Raw genomic sequence first — 21,198 nt, 5'->3', positions numbered from 1 at the left:
AGATAACATCAGTTTAGTTCAGTTCAGTCCCTCAGTCATGTCTGACTCTTTGCAATACCATGGACTGCAGCACACCAGGCTTCCCTGTCCATCACCAACTCCTGGAGCTTGCTCAAACTCATGCACATCGAGAGGGTGATGCCATCCAACCATCTTATCCTTCTCCTCCTTCCCTCAATCTTTTCCAGCATCAGGGTCTTTTCCAATGAGTCAGTTCTTCACATCAGGTGGCCAAAGCATTGGAGTTTCAGCTTCAGCATCAGTCCTTCCAATGAATATTCAGGACTGATTTCCTTTCAGATTGACTGGTTTCATTTCCCTGCACTCCAAGGGATTCTCGAGTCTTTCTAACACCACAGTTCAAAAACATCAATTCTTTGGCACTAAGCTTTCTTTAGAGTCCAGCTCTCACATTCATACATGACTAATGGAAAAGCCATAGCTTTGACTAGATGGAGTTTTATTGGCAAAGTAATATCTCTGCTTTATAATGTGCTGTCTAGGTTGATCACAGCTTTTCTACCAAAGAGCAAGTGGCTTTTAATTTCATGGCTGGAATCACCATCTGCAGTGATTTGGAGCCCCTCCAAAAATAAAGTCTGTCACCGTTTGCATGTTTCCCTATCTATTTGCCAGAGTGATTGGACATCATGCTATGATCTTAGTTTTCTGAATGTTGAGGTTTAAGCCAACTTTTTCACTGTCTTCTTTCACTTTCATCAAGAGGCTCTTTAATTCCTCTTCACTTTCTGTCATAAGGGTGGTGTCATCTGCATATCTGAGGTTATTGATACGTCTCCCAGCAATCTTCATTCCAGCTTGTGTTTCATCCAGCACAGCATTTTGCATGATGTACTCTGCCTACAAGTTAAAGAAGCAGGGTTACAATATACAGCCTTAATGTACTCCTTTCCAGATTTGGAACCAGTCTGTTGTTCCATGTCCAGTTCTACCTGCTGCTTCCTAACCTGGAAACAGATTTCTCAAGAGGCGGGTCAGGTGGCCTGGTATTCCCATCTCTTGAAAAATTTTCCACAGTTTTTGGTGATTCATACAGTCAAAGGCTTTAGCAGAGTCAATAAAGCAGATATAGATGTTTTTCTGGAACTCTATTGCTTTTTTCATAATCCAGTGGATGTTAGCAATTTGATCTCCAGTTCCTCTGCCTTTTCTAAAACTAGCTTGAATATCTGCAAGTTCATGGCTCACGTACTGTTGAAGCCTGTCTTGGAGAATTTCGAGCATTACTTTGCTAGCATGTGAGATGAGTGCAATTGTGCAGTAGTTTGAGCATTCTTTGGCATTGGCTTTCTTTGGGATTGGAATGAAAACGGACCTTTTCCAGTCCTGTGGCCACTGCTGAGTTTTCCAAATTTGCTGGTATATTGAGTGCAGCACTTTCACACCATCATCTTTTAAGATTTGAAATCGCTCTACTGGAATTCCATCACCTCCACTAGCTTTGTTTGTAGTGATGCTTCCTAAGGCCCACTTGACCTCAAACTTCAGGATGTCTTGCTCTAGGTGAGTGATCACAATATCATGGTTATCTGTGTCATGAAGATCTTTTTCTGCATAGTTCTTCTGTGTATTCTTATCACCTTTTCTTAATATCTTCAGCTTCTGTTAAGTCCTTACAATTTCTGTCCTTTATTCTGCCTATCTTTGCTTGAAATATTCCCTTAGTAGCTCTAATTTTCTTGAAGAGATATCTAGTCTTTCCCATTCTTTTGTTTTCCTCTATTTCTTTGCATTGATCACCAAGGAAGGCTTTCTTATTTCTCCTTGCTATTCTTTGGAATTCTGCATTCAAATGGGTATATCTTTCCTTTTCTCATTTGCCTTTCACTTCTCTTCTTTTCTCAGCTATTTGTAAGACTCGTCTGACAACCATTTTGCCTTTTTGCATGTCTTTGTCTTGGGGATGGTCTTGATCACTGCCTCCTGTACAATGTCATAAACCTCTGTCCATAGTTCTTCAGGCACTTTGTCTATCAGATATAGTCCCTTGAATCTATTTGTCACTTCCACTGTATAATAGTGAGGGATTTGATTTAGTTCATACCTGAATAGTCTATTGGTTTTCCCTTCTCTCTTCAATTTCAGTCTGAATTTGGCAATAAGGAGTTCATGATCGGAGCCACAGTCAGCTCCCAGTCTTGTTTTTGCTGACTGTATAGAGTTTCTCTATCTTTGACTGCAAAGAATATAATCAATCTGATTTTGGTGTTGACCATCTGATGATGTAGAGTCGTCTCTTGTGTTGGAAGAAGGTGTTAGTTATGACCAGTGCCTTCTCTTGGCAAAACTCTGTTAGCCTTTCTCCTGCTTCATTTTGTACTCTAAGGCCAAATTTGCCTGTTACTCCAGGTATCTCTTGACTTCCTACTTTTGCATTCTATTCCCCTATGATGAAAAAGACATCTTTGTAGGTGTTAGTTCTAGAAGGCCTTGTAGGTCTTCATAGAACCATTCAACTTCAGCTTTTTTGGCTCTAGTGGTGGGGCATAGACTTGGATTACTGTGATATTGAATGGTTTGCCTTGGAAATGAACAGAGATCATTCTGTTGTTTTTAGATTGCACTCAAGTACTGCATTTCATACTCTTGTTGACTATGATGGCTACTCCATTTCTTCTAATTGATTCTTGCCCATAGTAGTAGATACAGTGGCCATTTGAATTAAATTCACCATTCCAGTCCATTTTGGTACACTGAATCCTAAAATGTTGATGTTCACTCTTGCCATCTCCTGTTTGATCACTTCCAATTTACCTTCATTCATGGACCTAACATTCCAGGTTCCTATGTTATACTGTTCTTTGCAGCATTGGTCTTTACTTCAATCACCAGTCACATCCACAACTGGGTATTGTTTTCGCTTTGGCTTCATCTCTTCATTCTTTCTGTAGTTATTTTTCCACTCTTCTCCAGTAGCGTATTGGGCACCTACTGACCTGGGTAATTCATCCTTCAGTGTCATATATTTTTTTCCTTTTCATACTGTTCATGGGGTTCTCAAGGCAAGAATACTGAAGTGGTTTGCCATTCCCTTCTCCAGGGGACTGCATTTTGTCAGAAATCTCCATTATGACCCAATCCATTTTGGGTAGCCCTACATGGCAGCGGCCGAGAGTTCCAGGCTGCAACAGCGCAGGAACGGCCGAGAGGAGCTACCCCATGCCCAAGGCCAGGGCTGGCGGCCAGGAGGAGCATCCCCATGTCCAAGGAGCGGTGGCTGTGTGGGTGCAGGAGGCCTGAGAGGAGCTATTCCACGTTCAAGGTCAGGAGGGGCGGCGGTGAGGAAATACCTCTCATCCAAGGTAAGAGAAATCCAAGTAAGACAGTAGGTGTTGCAAGAGGGCATCAGAGGGCAGACACACTGAAACCATAATTACAGAAAACTAGTCAATCTAATCACACTAGGACCACAGCCTTGTCTAACTCAATGAAACTAAGCCATGCCCTTGGGGCCACCCAAGACGGGTGGGTCATGGTGGAGAGGTGTGACAGAATGTGGTCCAAGGAGAAGGGAATTGCAAACCACTTCAGTATTCTTGCCTTGAGAACCCCATGAACAGTATGAAAAGGCAAAATGATAGGATATTGAAAGATGAACTCCCCAGGTCAGGAGGTGCCCAATATGCTACTGGAGATCAGTGGAGAAATAACTCCAGAAAGAATGAAGGGATGGAGCCAAAGCAAAAACAATACCCAGTTGTGGATGTGACTGGTAATAGAAGCAAGGTCTGATGCTATAAAGAGAAATATTTCATAGGAACCTGAATGTCAGGTCCATGAATCAAGGCAAATTGGAAGTGGTCAAACAAGAAATGGCAAGAGTGAATGTTGACATTCTAGGAATCAGCGAACTAAAATGAACTGAAATGGGTGAATTTAACTCAGATGACCATTATATCTACTACTGTGGACAGGAATCCCTTAGAACAAATGGAGTAGCCATCATGGTCAACAAATAGTCCCAAATGCAGTACCACCCATTCTCTAAGAATAAACCAATCTCATTAATTTCTGGTTGATACTTCCTAGATATCGTTTCCATAAATCATTTATATTTTCTTACTCACATTTTTAATAAGAAAGATCACATTTTACAAATATATGGAAATCACTCTATATCACTTCATAGAAAGCTTGCTCATTCTTTTTGATGGGTGCCTACTCCATTAAATGTATATACCATAGTTTACTTAACCACTCCTTTGTGTGGGCACTTAGATTGCTTCTAGTGTTTTTCAATTACAGTGCTGCAATGAATAACCCTGCTTTCACATTGTTGCAGCTGTTTCTTCAGAATAGATTCCTGGGAATGAAGGGTTGTGCTGTCAAAAGGCAAGAGTATATACTTTTGTTGCTTATTGCCAAATTTTTTGCCAGAAGAAGGGTATACCAGACTGCATTTCCACTGGCTCAGCTTGTATCACATTTCCATAACATGGAGATTTTTTTCCTTGTGTCTCACATATTCTGACTTCATTACAAAATTTCCTTTCAAAGCTTTTCACCTTCAAATTTTGGTCTTTGGACAGGACACACTGAGCTGTCTCACCTCAGGCATATATAACAGGCAGCCTACATCTGGGGAATATTATGTCAAACATTTATATAATGTGAAACACATGCCATCCTAATCCAGTCTTGGACCTAGTTTCTCCCAAGTCTGTTCCTGGGCAAACTCTGGATCAGACTGAGACTCGGTCCCCAGTGGCTTCCTCCTCTCAGGGACGGGCACTGCTGAGCTGCCATAGTCCACCTGTCTAGCGACTCACTGGTTCCTAACTGTTGACCTGCATCTGAATTCATGTGTTTTTGCCCAAGACTGATACCTCTAATCTGAATCTCACTCTTCATGACAAATTGAAATTACAATGGAGTAATCATAGTTCAGACATACAAAACTAGAGTTGAGTGCCATTAAGAATTTAGTCTAAGGCATATCCTAGCACCATGAAAAGCTTGGATTTTCTCTGACCTGTATCACACCTAAGGACAGCATCAGCTGTGTTTGGGACAACATCTGCTACCTGCAACTTTATGGTTCAGGATTCCCTCCTCCCCCCACCCTGTGGAAGTTTAAAACCATTTCAGCGATTTAAACCTCAGCAACCAATTCAGGTCCTTACTTTTTGCCTTAATTATAATCCTTAACACAGAATTGTAAATAACTGGTCTTAGTTTTGACCTTTATAAACTTTTTCTACTTTGTAGTCAAGAGGAACACAAGTTTTTAAGTGTTTCTTGAACTTGTCTCCCAGGCCGCAGTCCTAATAAACCTTGAGTAAAACACCTCTTCATTTTAATCAGGTCATAGTTTCTGAAATTTTTGTTAACACTCTATATTTCACTCAATTATGTTACCAAATTTTGACCTCCTTGTGTTTGAAGATTTATTCTTTATTATCTCCGTATATATCAACTAGCATATTGCTTTTAATTACCTCAGGTAATGAAGCTACTACTCTTATGAAACATGATCTTATAAATGATCATGTTTCCTCTCTGAACTCTGTTATATATAAAGTATTTATTCACATGATTTTAGTCATGACCTCTTTAACCAGGACTTGATAATTTGACAATTTTATAGCATTAAGAGAAGTTGAAGTTTTCTTTTAGTAATGCCCTACTTGCCTTGTTAACGTCAATGTCTCAATCCCTGTAACTGGAAGTGATCATGATAAAACTTTTATTAACTTTTTGAGGTATCAACAAAGACAGACTAAGGCATGCTGGTTTTTATTCTTATCCTATAAGAAAGCACGATTGCTTCTGTTATAGTTGATTACTTCTGACTTCTGGCTGAAGACTGGAATCTTATATGATGCTAGTCTTGCCACCTATCTGGCTTCCCATTTCTCTAGGGGTGGCTAAAAAAATATTTTTTTTTTTTTCCTATGACAGTACTGTACTCATTTCCTCTTACAACAGTGGCCCACTAGGACTGCTGGCAAGAAGACTGTCTGGTTTTAACATGAGACATAGCACTTTTATAAAATGAGAATCAATCAGTTACTGACCAGAAAAAGTGGCTGCACAAAGATTTTGTAAGCTCCCAAATTACAATAACCTTTTTTTGTCGACCCCAAGTTCTAGCACTTTGAAAGTTTGCAATAAAGACAGAAGTGAACTCTGAGCTTTAGTTAGTGGGTTTTATAAAAAATAAAGACACTTTAATAAAGTATCATGAAAGAATCTTGAAGCATTCCTGGCTCTCAGTTTAGACTCTGCCTCTGCTGGAACCTAATTCAGCACAGAGCTCAGCAGTGGGCACTTAGAGGACACCCTGCTGCCCAACATCAGACTTTCATCTGAACTCATGACAGATCAGGCTCTGCGCAGCCTGTCTTGGTATGATTGTTTTAGAGAAAGTGTGCTCCCTCCCGTAAATCTCTTCCCACCCAGCCTCAGTCTTACCCGGTGGAGAGATCCTGTAGAGGTGAGCAGAAAGCTGCCTCAACTGGAAGGTTAGAAGAGCTTGTCCTCTTCGTGTTTCTTCTGAGTTTGGTTTCACTTTTCTCTCTCACTGGCAATTTGGCCTTTATTTTATACCTCCAATCTCCTGGGGCTTCTCAGATTTTCCTCACCCAATGATAAGAAAGCGAAACTATCAGGCAATGTCTGCAAAGAAATAGCACTGAAACTGAAAGTAGAATCTAAGGCTACAAAGGAAATGCAAGAGCTATGCTAGTGAGAGAGCATGACATGATTTCTCAACTGGAACCTTTAAATTTTATAATTAGAAAACGTCTTAGAGACTGCTGAAAAGAAAAATGAGAGAAAGATCCATTGGATCAATTAAAATAATGCTGTTTATTTCTTCTTGGAGACAGTTTGAAAAGTATTAGGATGAGAAAACCTACTATAATGATTTTCTAGGTCCAGTTAGATTCAGTCACAATGTAGCTGGTTACTCGTGTTTAGTAAGTGAGAACTGTAAGTTCTCCAGGGGAATGACTGTGTCATACATTTTTTTAATTCTCCATACTTAACCCTAGTACTGGCACTTAGTGCCTAATAAATAATAAAAAATGAGGTTATATTCCATTTTTTGCACACTTGATTCATACCCAGTGACAACTTCTATACATACATTATCCCCTCTTATTCTTATACCTCAATATTTTTACCACAATATTATTTACTTTTACCACAGTATTAGAGAGATTTAATAATGTGCTAAAACCACAAGGTAGTAAGTATGATTGAACCCCAAAAGTCTTTCTCCAGAACCCATGCTATCAACCACCTCACTTAATACCTCTGTTGTTGCCAAGTGAACAATAATAATAATAATGTTTCTTATTTATCAATTGCTTCCTAGGCCAAACTCTTTACATATTATTACCTATTGCATATAATAATTAGGCAGCTTGAATTTGTAGTCCTTGGGCTCTTTGGGGCTTCCCTTGTGGCACAGCTGGTAAAGAATCTGCCTGCAATGCAGGAGACCTGGGTTTGATCCCTGGGTTGGGAAGATCCCCTAGAGAAGGGGAAAGCTACCCACTCCAATATTCTGGCCTGGAGAATTCCATGGACTGTATAGTCCATAGGGTCCCAAAGAGTCAGACACAACTGAGTGACTTTCACTTTCACTTTCTTTCATTGAGCTCTTTTGATTGAGGACTTTCATGGGATTTTGACTTATTCTTTTCACGGCCTTCTAGCTGTTTAAAAGCCTCTGTGCTCTACATCAGGAGGTCTAAGCCAGGATTCCCCAAAGGTCATTCTACTGAACAGTGAGCCTCTGGAATGTTCCTTGATAAAAATATTTCATGGCCAAACAAGTTTGAGAAATATCTTGTTCCCCTGTTAGAGCTTTACCAGTAATAGAAAAGAGCAGAGTGAGGAAGGGAGGGAGGGAAGAAGAGTTCTATAACTTATTTGTCACGTAATCCTTTTTCTGCTTCAAGTAACTGATGTTTCTTATCCTGCTCTGTGTTGATTCATATAATCTTATCTCAATGTTCAATCCATTTTCTGAGTCTGAGTTAAATTCTTTGAGTGGTTTCATTACTCTTTTCATGCTACCAAGGTCCCGCATATAAATCTGATTGTAGACACCTGGGAAGAGCAATTTTTCTTCTCTGTCTTTGAAAGTGCCTAGCAAAGTTCTCAGTACATAGATGATGCACAAACACTTTTGATATAACAGCAGATGATTGAAAAACAGTGGCACCTAAATGTAATCAAATCCATACTATGCACCAAACTTTGTTCCATGCATTTGGTATTAGTATTAGAAACAGTAAATGTAGAAATATAAGCAAAGTACTAGATTTGTCCTCATTTTACAGATGATAAAACCTGAGGCTCTCAGAGACTGTGAATTGTCAGAAGTCCCAGACTGGTAAACGTGAATTTGGACCTGAATTTGAAGCCATCTAGATCTGTCTGACTTTGAAGCCAATGCTCTTTCTATTAATGTATAGTTTAAGGCTCATAACAATACTTATATATGGGGTACTTATTATCCCCATATTTAATGAGGAAAAAGAGTCAGAGGGTAAGAAATATGTCAGCCTAAATATTCTTGTGTACTTTAAAACATACCCTTCATATGCTGGGTACAGTGTTCTATGGATATTCAATAGATGTTCAAAAGAACTTAACAGAATTCAGTAGAATTCCTTTCTTTGCTCTTCATTCCATTCTATGTCTCCAAATTTCCATCTAGCAATATATACAAATAAATAGTAATATAATATAAATATGAATAAAACTAATCTTCACCTGAAAAATTACCTCCTATTTAGCTGAAGAGAGAGTTAAACAATAAACTACTAAATGGCAAAGATTAGAATCAGTGGGAATAAGAAGAGCAAGTGTGGACAGAACAAATTGTAATGCTAATGCTATGGTGGATGCTCATTTAAAATATTATCTGAGACTTATGCCTCAACTGAGAGCTTGAGGACCAGCCAGTAATCATTTAAAACTGGCAGAAATGACGATTTTTAAATGAATGGTCCTAGGCCAGTGAGTATCCACAAGGAAAAATGAGAAAATGACTTCCACGTCATACCATACACAAAAAGTTATTCCAGAAAGATTGTAGAATTCAATATAAAAGGGAAAACAGTAGCCTCTAGAAAATAGTATGAAAGAATAGTTTCAAGTATTTGAGGATAGGAGAGGTATTTTTAGGGCATAAGATGTGTGAAACAGTTGTAAAGATTAACAAATTTGACTATATAAAAATTAAGATATACTGTTTATCAAAAGACACCCTTAATAAAAGAAAAAGGTAAACTGCATATGAGAAGACATAAATAAATGATGAATGATCATATATAAACATATAAATAACTTCTAGAAAGATAGATACTCAATAGAAAATTGAAAATGATAATTCAGCTCTTCAAAAAGAAGGTATCCAAATGATCATAACATTTGAAAAAGATCTAATAGCTAAATCATAAGATAAATCGAGTTAACATCACTAAGATATTGTAGCACACTCCTATTCAGTTCAGTTCAGTTCAGTCGCTCACTCCTGTTCGACTCTTTGCGACCCCATGAATCGCAGCACACCAGGCCACCCTGTCCATCACCATCTCCCGAAGTTCACTTGACTCGCATCCATCGAGTCAATGATGCCATCCAGCCATCTCATCTTCTGTCGTTTCCTTCTCCTGCTGCCCCCAATCCCTCCCAGCATCAGAGTCTTCTCCAATGAGTCAACACTTCACATGAGGTGGCCAAAGTACTGGAGCTTCAGCTTTAGCATCATTCCTTCCAAAGAAATCCCAGGGCTGATCTCCTTCAGAATGGACTGGTTGGATCTCCTTGCAGTCCAAAGGACTCTCAAGAGTCTTCTCCAACACCACTGTTCAAAAGCATCAATTCTTCGGCTCTCAGCTTTCTTCACAGTCCAACTCTCACATCCATACATGACCACTAGAAACACCATAGCCTTGACTAGACGGACCTTTGTTGGCAAAGTAATGTCTCTGCTTTTCAATATGCTATCTAGATTGGTCATAACTTTCCTTCCAAGGAGTAAGTTTAAGTACAGTCTATTTCAATGCTAGGAGTCTACCTTAGTTTTATACTTTATATTGAAAACTTTAAATATTGAGAGTTTGAATACTTTAAAACTTTTTAAATTAAAGATAATTTTAATTCAGAACTTTTAAATTATTTCTTTTTTTTTTCCAAAAAGGAAGCCTATTGTCATGGTGCTACATCAGTGTAGACTCAGACTCAGTCTAACATAAAAATGACAGATTCCACCTACTATATAAGTCAGTGTAACAAAAGTTATCACATTTACTATGTTTTTCATTGCTCAAACTTGTCCTTTTGAGGAGTAAAGAATCAGTCTGCAAAGCCCAATATTTGAACCACAAACTTTATGAATGTTTCTGGAGCAGCTAAAGCCTTTCTAGATACAGTTTAAATATATTCCTTTATAGTTTACATATATTGAAAGCCTGTTTTCAAGGCTTCTGTATCCAACCTCATAACTCCACACATTCTAACTGGTGGCTCCTACTGGCCTCACATGTTACAGTTTAGAGGTTGTTTCACAGTGAAAATTTCTCTCTGTGTGCAGCAGGGCTGCATCCATGGCATCCTACACTGACTACGCTCTGTACTGTCATCTCCCAAACTAGCCTCTGGTCCTTTCTTCACTGTAGTGTCTGTAAGACTTAATACAGAGCCCTGCATTCCACAATTCGGTAAAGCATTTATTAAATTGTGTTATTCTTCCCAGTGTTAAAAATCAGATGAAAATCTTGCCTTAAAATACAGATGTTTCTACTGATCAAGAAAACTTTATTACTCAACATTAACGTTGGGTGTAAAATGTTGGCTTCCCAGTTGGTGCTAGTGGTAAAGCATCCTCGCCACCAATGCAGAAGATGCTAGGGATGAGGGTTCAACCCCTGCATCGGGAAGTTCCCCTGGAGAAGAGAGTTGCAGCCCACTCCAGTATTCTTGCCTGGGAAGTCCCATGGACAGAGAGGAACCTGGCGGGCTACTGCCCATGGGGTCGCAAAGAGTTGGACACAACTGAGTGACTGAGCACATGCACATCCACCATTTGGGTTTACAATTTGCAGGAATATGTCACAAAAGTTGAATTAGGAGGGCAAATTAAAAGTCCTGGGCAAATAAGATTCTTTCCCATGATCCTCATTGTCCAAATCCTCTGTGTCCATAAGAAACACTATTTGTAGGAATGGAGTACATAATATTTAGATGACCTTGGATTCAGATCACACTGTGGATCCCAGATGGAAACCTGTGAGGGAACAGAAGTACACAACTTAAGTCACAGCTGGTAATCCTGGCGGCCCCAGGGCTAAAGGAGTTAAAATTAGTAAGAAATTAAGGGCCCCAAAGGGAAAGAAGTTGTTTCCATTTCAGCAAAGACAGGCAATCAAAACTTTACATATTAAATACTTTCTCAGGAAACATGCTCTATTCCCTATTCACCACACACCTTTATAAGCTAAACTCCATGACATTACAGAATGAATGTAACCTCTATTAATCTATATATTTTTATCTCTCCACAAGGAAGGGAAAGACCTGCATCATGTTTAGAGAAAGATATGTATCAAGGTTTAATTTATTTAACTGGAAGAAGACATTTCTTGTTTAGAGTTTGACAGGCATAGAGAAAAAAATAGTGCAGGTGTCTGAGGATTTCCCAGGTCTGACAAGAGTCCCACGTCTGAGAGAGGCTCTCCTTTGTATTTTTTCATCTCAATGAGTGGGACATTTCATGACCTCAAGATACAGAGAGCAAAGAGCGTGCTTACCCCTTTATTCTAAGACTGTGCTATGCAGCATTCACATGTTCTCGCACTGCTTCCAGTCCTCTGCCTAAGGTGGGGTAACTTTAGACAGTCATTCAGGCCCTCCTGGAGCCCATGTCAGAGGAGCTCTCTTGTCCAAAGTTGCCCCACTAAAAGGTCTGAATGTGTATGTTTATAAAACATATGATTTTATAGTTCAAAATAATCACTATCATTTGGAGGCTCATTTTTTTCACTGGAATGAATGCAGATTTGGGGGAGCCAGAGTTTACATATTTGGGGAATTCATTTTCAGTGATGCATAAATACAAATTCAAACTCAATCAGTTGCTGTACAGCATAAATTAACACATTTAACTCAACTAAACTATAATTTTTTATTTTTAAAAATAAGAAAAAAATTCAAAGTGAATATTTATTTAAGTGTGCAAAGCAACCATGACCAATAAATTTTTCAAATCTGTCAAATCATCTAGCATTTTCCCTCAGCTTTCAGTTTTTCTTCTATTAGGGTACTTCTAATAATCATTGAATGTTAGTGTAATAATTCTGGAGAAGCTAAAAATATAAGAATGTAAGGCACTCCTCTGTATTGAATTAGTAAACTAAAATTGCATGATCCATTACCGACATCAGTTGGCCTCTGGATGGATACAGATAGGAACTGTGTCATGGGAACTTTGTGCACTTTGGTTCATCAGCCACTTTGCTCAGAATATTCTGAGTGGATGACAAGACATTTAAAATGTTAATTTCATTTTCGGCAGTATCTTTGTGTGAAGTTGGCTCTGACAATACTGTAAAAAAAAAAAAAAAACCCAACTATTAAGATGTTAGAGATTCACTTTTTGTAATACTGTCAAAAAAAGATTCTTAAAATGACAGATGAATCAAGAAAGATTTTACATGGAAAAAATCAGGAAACAAATTTCTAACTTAAGAAATTAAATATACCTGTTTCTTTTGACATGTGATGAGATGCAACCAATCACATTTTTCATGAAAAATCTGCCTCTTAATTTGAGTTTATATCCTGTCCTTCCCAATTTGAAGTGTTAAAATATACTCTTTTTTTTTTTGGTTAGTGTTAAAGTGGAAAGGGTGTCCCTAGTAGTTCAGCTGGTAAAGAATCAAAATGCTATGGTTTTTCTGCAGTACACAGGGGTACATTTTACTGGGACCTTTAATTCAAGGGAGTAAGAGGGAAATAAGCAAACATACAGAAGTGGGAGGGCACTTTGCAGGTGGTTCAGTGGTAAAGAATCCATTTGCCAAAGTTGGCGCTGCAGGAAACAAAGGTTCAATGGAGCCTTGGGTGAGTAAAATCCCCTGGAGGAGAAAAATGGTAATCCACCCTAGTATTCTTGCAGGGACAATTCCATGGACAGAGAAGCCTGATGGCTACAGTCCATGGGGTCACAGAGTCAGACACGAGTAAGCAAGTGACACTTTCACCTTACATCATAATCTGAGGGAGAAGGGGAATAAGCAAATATACAGAGGTGGGGGAGTGACTTCTAGGGGTCAGCCAGAATCCGCTGAAGTTAGGGTAGAGGTTCATGGAGAGTTTGAATGATCAGTTGGGACCTGGGCTTTATTTCAGGGCTTTAGAGTCGGGGGCTTTATTTCACAGATAGGGAGAGTCTAGGCTTGCCCAGAACTGTGCTTGACAAACATCTCTCTGATGGGAGGAGGAGAGAATAAAGTGAACACTGGAGATAGAGGTCAGCTAGGAGGCTGTTGCTATGGGCTGCAAGGCATGACTGATACAGTTCTAACAGTCAAGGCTTATGTGAAAGGATTTCCCACAAGGTCATTCAGGGATTGTTTCCTTCCTGTTTGATATTCTGTACTCACTAAGACATTTTGCTTACCTGAAAGGTCAGAACTTGACTACTGCCAAGTCTGTGATCCAGACAATAAGAAGGGAAACACAGACTGGTAGAGTATAGGCTGAGCATTCTATGGCTCCTTTCCACATGTGCTTCTGCCCATATTCTATGTTCAAACTTAATCATGTGTCTAGACTTAGCTGTAAATCAGCCAGAAGACTATAACCCTTGGCTGTTTTTCCATGACCTGACTTGTATAATAGAATCATACAATATTAAGAGCTGAAAGGTATGCAACAATAGCAGAAAATAATTTTTACATCCCAAAACTAAACTCACAGCTTCAAGTATTGAACTCAAGAGAGCTAAGTATAGTGATTTAAAAATGAGTAGTGGATCTGAGTAGATATTTTTCCATAAAAGACATACAGATGCCCAACAGACAGATGAAAAGGTGTTCAATATCACCAATCGTGAGGGAAATGGCATCAAAATGAGAATGAGATATTTTATACCTGTCAGAATGGCTGTTATTAAAAAGACAACAAATAGCAAATATTGACAATGATATGAAGAAAAGGCAACCCTTGTGCACTATTGGTGGGAAAATAAAGACATAAAGAACTATTAACAGCAACTTCCTTCACCAAAGTCTCTCAAAAACTGAAAAGGAGGGATCACTTCCAAATTCATTCTAGGAGGACAGCATTTGTTGTTGTTCAGTCACTAAGTCGTGTCCAGCGCTTTGTGAACCCATGGACTGCAGCACACCAGGCACCCCTGTCCTTCACTATCTCCTGGAGCTTGCTCAAGTTCATGTCCATTGATTCTGTGGTGCTATCTAAGCATCTCATCCTCTGCTGCTCTCTTCTCCCTTCACTCTTTCCCAGCAGCATCAGGCTCTTTTCCAGTGAGTCAGCTCTTCTCATCAGGTGGTCGAAATATTCATGCTTCAGCTTCAGCATCAATCTTTCCAATGAATATTCAGGATTGATTTCCTTTAGGATTGACTGGTTTGATCTCTTTGCTGTCCAAGGGACCCTCAAGAGTCTTCTCCAGAACCACAATTGAAAAGCATCAATTCTTCAGTGCTCAGCCTTCTTTATGGTTCAACTGTCACATCCGTACATGACTACTGGAAAAACCATAGCTTTGACTATACTGACCTTTGTTGGCAAAGTGATGTCTCTGCTTTTTAATACACTGTCTAAGTTTGTCATAGCTTTTTTTCTAAGGAGCAAGCATCTCTTAATTTGTACACTTAGAATAGTGTAAAATTTATATTACTTGTTTTAAATTACAAATAAAAAGGAAAAATACTAAGGCATCAATATTCATAATAATTTGAATTTGAAAAGAAATATAGAAAAGTACACAATAATACTGAAAGACTTAAAAAAGGCTTTAAAGAAAGCATCAATCCATCTTGAATATGAACGCAATTAACTAAAAATAGTGCCTATAAATCCGTATTTTCCTGTTATATCCAATGCAATCCCAATTATGGAGGAATTTCACAAAGTGGTCCTAATTGTCACTAAGAATTTGTTGGTAAGAGGAGCCCAAACATGGACCTGAAAAGACTTCACTACATTTTTAAAAGAAAATATAAATGATAGCCATTTAAAGTGTGATACTGAGTTTACTAGGATGGACAGAAAGGACAGAATAGATTACCTGAAAAATAATAAGAACTGTCAGGCTATTTTTTAAAAATACTAGAACTCAATCCATTTCCTATCAGATCAGATCAGATGAGTCCTTCAGTCGTGTCCGACTCTTTGCGACCCCAGGAATCACAGCACGCCAGGCCACCCTGTCCATCACCAACTCCCGGAGTTCACTGAGACTCACGTCCATTGAGTCAGTGATGCCGTCCAGCCATCTCATCCTCTGTCGTCCCCTTCTCCTCTTGCCCCCAATCCCTCCCAGCATCAGAGTCTTTTCCAATGAGTCAACTCTTGGCATGAGGTGGCCAAAGTACTTGAGTTTCAGCTTTAGCATCATTCCTTCCAAAGAAATCCCAGGGCTGATCTCCTTCAGAATGGACTGGTTGGATCTCCTTGCAGTCCAAGGGACTCTCAAGAGTCTTCTCCATCACCAGAGTTCAAAAGCATCAATTCTTCCGCACTCAGCCTTCTTCACAGTCCAACTCTCACATCCATAGCTGACATCAAAATAAATTGTCTGTGTGTGTTATTTGTCGTGTCTGACTCTTTTCAACTGCTTGGACTGTAGCCCACCAGGCTCCTCTGTCTATGGGGGTTCTCCAAGCAAGAAAACTGGAGTGTGTTTCCATGCCCCTTCCAGGGGATCTTCCTGACCCAGGAATCCCACCCAAGTACATACGCTTCCTATTAGTTCAGTCAGTTCAGTTGCTCAGTCATATCCAACTCTTTGCAACCACACAGACTGCAGCACGCCAGGCTTCTCTGTCCATCAGCAACTCCCAGAGCCTACTTCCTATACATACACATATATTGCAGATTCTCTTTCTCACATGCTGACCTTGACTCCTTTGTATATGACACTTAGCGACTCTAGCTGAATGGCTGTGTCTCTGGTGCTGGGTACCCTAGAACAGGCTGCATGGAGTTTTTCACATGAAAAGCAGCCTAATATAAAAACATTCCATGCCTGAAATTCAGAGGCTGTTTTATGGGAACTAAAGTCCTGGAAAACATATGAAACCACTAAGCACTTATACATATACAAAGTTTTTCATGAAAAGTTTTAATGTAATAATAGTAACATGCAAATTAACTTGATCTGTGACTATCTTTTAGAATATAAGTATTCTAGTAACTGCAACTCCAAGTACATGGGAAAGTGAGGATTTAAAGCTTCCTCACAGCTAGCATTTAGAAAAAAGATGTCCCTAGAAAATATTTCAAGCAGCCTGACATAAAAAATGAACAAAACTGCATACAACCCACTATGCTAATCAGGAAGGAGCTGGTTTCCTAATAACCAGTGGATTTCTGAGAAACTAAGTCTATTCTTGCTTTCACTTTTGACTGACATATGTGCAATAAAATAGTTTCAAGCTGTCCTTAATTGACATAAGAAAACTCTTACTCATAAGAAAGAGTAGAGGAGAGTCAGAGACTTTTAAATCTATAACATGACTACTCGGAATGTCACAGTTAGTATAGTGAGTAAGGCCACAGCACCAGTGTTTCAGTGCACTCTTGCAAATACAGAGCTATGGCAGGCAAAGGGGTGAAGGGGCTTGAGTTACAAATCTCCAGTTATATAAGGCATAAACCACAGGAATTCAATGTACAGCATAAACTATATTGTCCTGATATTTTAACAACATTGTATGGGGACAGATGGTTACAGATTTATTGTGGTGCTCATCTCATAATGTATGCACATGTCAAACTATGTCATCACATAGTATACCTGACACTAATGTAATATTGTATGTCAACTATATTTCAATTAAAAATTATTTTATTATAAAAATTCAGTAAGAGAAAAAACTATATCAGTATTATATGTACACAAAACATATCATTTTTAAAATGTAACAAAAGTAGCAAACAAACTAAACACTTTACATAGGCATTTTACTATTTCTTATATACTTCAAATTGGCAAACTGTAGGCTTATTCTCATATTTGGAGTCATTTTATATTGAGTCACACATAATATCCATTGAGTTTATACTCTCTGCCGAACACTGATCTATTTGCTGGAGATACATCTGTGAACACAAGAGGTCCCTGTTTTTATGAACTTGAATTTCAGGTAGTCACAGGCAAAAGTTAGAATAAAAAAAAAAGTAAGTGATTGGACGGAGATTACTGTTCAGGGAAGGCCTCAGGGAGAAGATGCTATTACGAACAAGAAGGAACCAACTTTTCCAAGATCTGGGGTAAGAAAGATTCAGATACAGAAAACTGTTATACTCAGACTGCTAAGGCAGGAAGAACCTGGGTGTGTTCCAGCAGCTCAAAGACCCAGAGAAGTCATATTTTTCAAAGCAAGTTGCAGTGCTACTTATGCAGAGACACTTTAAAAGATAATAGCAAAGAAGAAAAGAAAAGAGAGTACTTAATTCTATTTGTTGACTTTCAGACACTGGCTTCTAGGCGTAGAGAAATACTGATGTTCCATGAGATCAGGAGAAGAACGTAGAAATATCTCCCTTCGTCCTCACTTCCCTTTTCCTCCCTTAAGAAGCAATGCTGAGGGGGGCAGAAAAAAGCCTAATTCAAGGGTAAACAGAGTTTCAGATTCACAACCCACCTCTACGACATGCTTAGTGAACTTGACCAGGGATATTATTTAATCTTCCTGAAGCCTCCTTGTTTTCACAAGATGGAGACAAATCACTCATTTTGCATGGTTGTACTCAAAAATGAATCAGACAATTGTAACATATGTGCTGTGGTTCATGAGGTCGCAAAGAGTCAGACATGACTGAGCGACTGAACTGAACTGAACATATGTGCTTCTTAGAAAGAAAGTAAGCAACAAAGCTGTTACTTCTACTGCTGTTCACTGAGCAAGCATGGAAAGACAGTACAGCGAAGCGGCTTAGCAAGAGGGTTTGGGATGAAAAGTGATTTGGTTCAGGTTATTTATAGTGTTGTGATTTGGGATAAGAAATTTAATCTTTCTGTGCCTCAGTTCCTATAAAATGGTAGAGAAATGTCTATTACAAAATACAGTTATTTATCCTATGTAGAGTGATCAACACTGAGCATGGAACACATGCTGTGTGTTCACTGGGTAATAAGTTCCAGGGCATTCGTGTTCATGAATGTGTAAGATGTGTCATTTTCCTCACTTACAGCATGCATAAAAGAGGAGCCACATCCACTATGTGTCCATCATTTAAGGAAATTCAATTTTCTGACCACAATACAGTAAGATTAGATCTCAGTTACAGGAGAAAAACTATTAAAAATTCCAACATATGGAGGCTGAACAACATGCTGCTGAATAACCAACAAATCACAGAAGAAATCAAAAAGAAATAAAAATATGCATAGAAATGAATGAAAATGAAAACACAACAACCCAAAACCTGTGGGATACTGTAAAAGCAATGCTAAGGGGAAAGTTCATAGCAATATAGGCATACTCAAGAAACAAGAAAAAAGTCAAATAAATAACCTAACTCTATACCTAAAACAACTAGAAAAAGAAGAAATGAAGACCCCCAAAGTTAGTAGAAGGAAAGAAATCTTAAAAATTAGGGCAGATATAAATGCAAAAGAAACAAAAGAGACCATAGCAAAAATCAACAAAGCCAAAAGCTGATTCTTTGAAAGGATAAATAAAACCGACCATTAGCCAGACTCATCAAGAAACAAAGGGAGAAAAATCAAGTCAATAAAATTAGAAATGAAAATGGAGAGATCACAATAGACAACACAGAAATACAAAGGATCATAAGAGACTACTATCAGCAATTATATGCCAGTAAAATGGACAGCTTGGAAGAAATGGACAAATTCTTAGAAAAGTACAACTTTCAAAACTGAACCAGAAAGAAATAGAAAATCTTAACAGACCCATCACACACACAGAAATTGAAAACTGTAATCAGAAATCTTCCAGCAAACAAAAGCCCAGGTCCGGACGGCTTCACAGCTGAATTCTACCAAAAATTTAGAGAAGAGCTAAAACCTATCCTACTCAAAGTCTTCCAGAAAATTGCAGAGGAAGGTAAACTTCCAAACTCATTCTATGAGGCCACCATCACCCTACTACCAAAACCTGACAAAGATGCCACAAAAAAAGAAAACTATGGGCCAATATCACTGATGAACATAGATGCAAAAATCCTTAACAAAATTCTAGCAATCAGAATCCAACAACACATTAAAAAGATCATACACCATGACCAAGTGGGCTTTATCCCAGGGATGCAAGGATTCTTCAATATCTGCAAATCAATCAATGTAATACACCACATTAACAAGTTGAAAAATAAAAACCATATGATTATCTCAATAGATGTAGAGGAAGCCTTTGACAAAAACCAACATCCATTTATGATAAAAACTCTCCAGAAAGCAGGAATAGAAGGAACATACCTCAACATAATAAAAGCTATATATGACAAACCCACAGCAAACATTATCCTTAATGGTGAAAACTTGAAAGCATTTCCCCTAAAGTCAGGAACAAGACAAGGGTGCCCACTCTCACCACTATTATTCCACATAGTTTTGGAAGTTTTAGCCACAGCAATCAGAGCAGAAAAAGAAATAAAAGGAATCCAAATTGGAAAAGGAGAAGTAAAACTCTCAGTTTTCAGATGACATGATCCTCTACATAGAAAACCCTAAAGACTCCACCAGAAAATTACTAGAGCTAATCAATGAATATAGTAACGTTTCAGGATTTAAATCAATACACAGAAATCCCTTGCATTCCTATAGAGTAATAATGAGAAAATAGAGAAATTAAGGAAACAATTCCATTCACCATTGCAATGGAAAGAATAAAACACTTAGGAATAAATCTACCTAAAGAAACTAAAGACCTATATATAGAAAACTATAAAACACTGGTGAAAGAAACCAAAGAGGACACTGATAGAAGGAGACATATACCATGTTCACGGATCAGAGGAATCAATATAGTGAAAATGAGTATACTACCCAAAGCAATCTATAGATTCAATGCAATCCCTATCAAGCTACCAGTGGTATTTTTCAGAGAACTAGAACAAATAATTTCACAATTTGTATGGGAGTACAAAAAACCTCGAATAGCCAAAGCAATCTTGAGAAAGAAGATTGGAACTGGAGGAATCAACCTGCCTGACTTCAGGCTCTACTACAAAGCCACAGTCATCAAAACAGTATGGTATTGGCACAAAGACAGAAATATAGATCAATGGAACAAAATAGAAAGCCCAGAGATAAATCCACACACATATGGACACCTTATCTTTGACAAAGGAGGCAAGAATATATAATGGATTAAAGACAATCTCTTTAACAAGTGGTGCTGGGAAATCTGGTCAACCACTTGTAAAAGAATGAAACTAGAACACTTTCTAACACCACACATAAAAATAAACTCAAAATGGATTAAAGATCTAAACGTAAGACCAGAAACTATAAAACTCTTAGAGGAGAACATAGGCAAAACACTCTCCAACATATATCACAGCAGTATCCTCTATGACCCACCTCCCAGAATATTGGAAATAAAAGCAAAAATAAACAAATGGGACCTAATTAAAATTAAGAGCTTCTGCACAACAAAGGAAACTCTAAGCAAGGTGAAAAGACAGCCTTCAGAATGAGAGAAAATAATAGCAAATAAAGCAACTGACAAAGAACTAATCTCAAAAATATATAAACCTAAAAATTAATATGCTTTCTATTCAACTGACACCCAATCCTGAGATACATTGCATTATATTTAAGGATCTAACAGATACCTTTTTCAGCACTAAATGGTCTCTAAGACATCTTTCAAAACAATTAATGTGAAGGTTCTAGAGAAATTGTATCAAACCCATCTTCCCTCCTACTAGGATAGCTTCCAGAAATTCCTTTTCTGGTTGTTGAGTCATTGCTTTGTTCTCAGTGCTTTCAGT

At 38.3% G+C, this 21,198-nt stretch overlaps 1 protein-coding gene across 5 annotated transcripts in view; it reads right to left on the bottom strand.

The window, feature by feature from the left end:
* Nucleotides 1–6,784, bottom strand: part of LOC113889641 (guanylate-binding protein 4-like) — a 66,312-nt gene extending 59,528 nt beyond the window's left edge. The window contains exon 1 of one of the 5 annotated variants that reach the window (XM_027536617.1): nucleotides 6,436–6,784. The gene's annotated coding sequence lies outside the window, so the exon portion shown is untranslated. The remainder of the gene's footprint in view (nucleotides 1–6,435) is intronic. The other 4 variants (XM_027536616.1, XM_027536615.1, XM_027536614.1 and 1 more) reach the window with 4 other exon arrangements.
* Nucleotides 6,785–21,198: the final 14,414 nt, after the last annotated feature.

Source organism: Bos indicus x Bos taurus, chromosome 3, assembly GCF_003369695.1.
Source record: "Bos indicus x Bos taurus breed Angus x Brahman F1 hybrid chromosome 3, Bos_hybrid_MaternalHap_v2.0, whole genome shotgun sequence".
In the NCBI taxonomy this organism is placed as follows: domain Eukaryota; kingdom Metazoa; phylum Chordata; class Mammalia; order Artiodactyla; family Bovidae; genus Bos; species Bos indicus x Bos taurus.
Note: the sequence above shows the minus strand (reverse complement) of the source record. Positions and strands in the feature narration are given on the sequence as shown.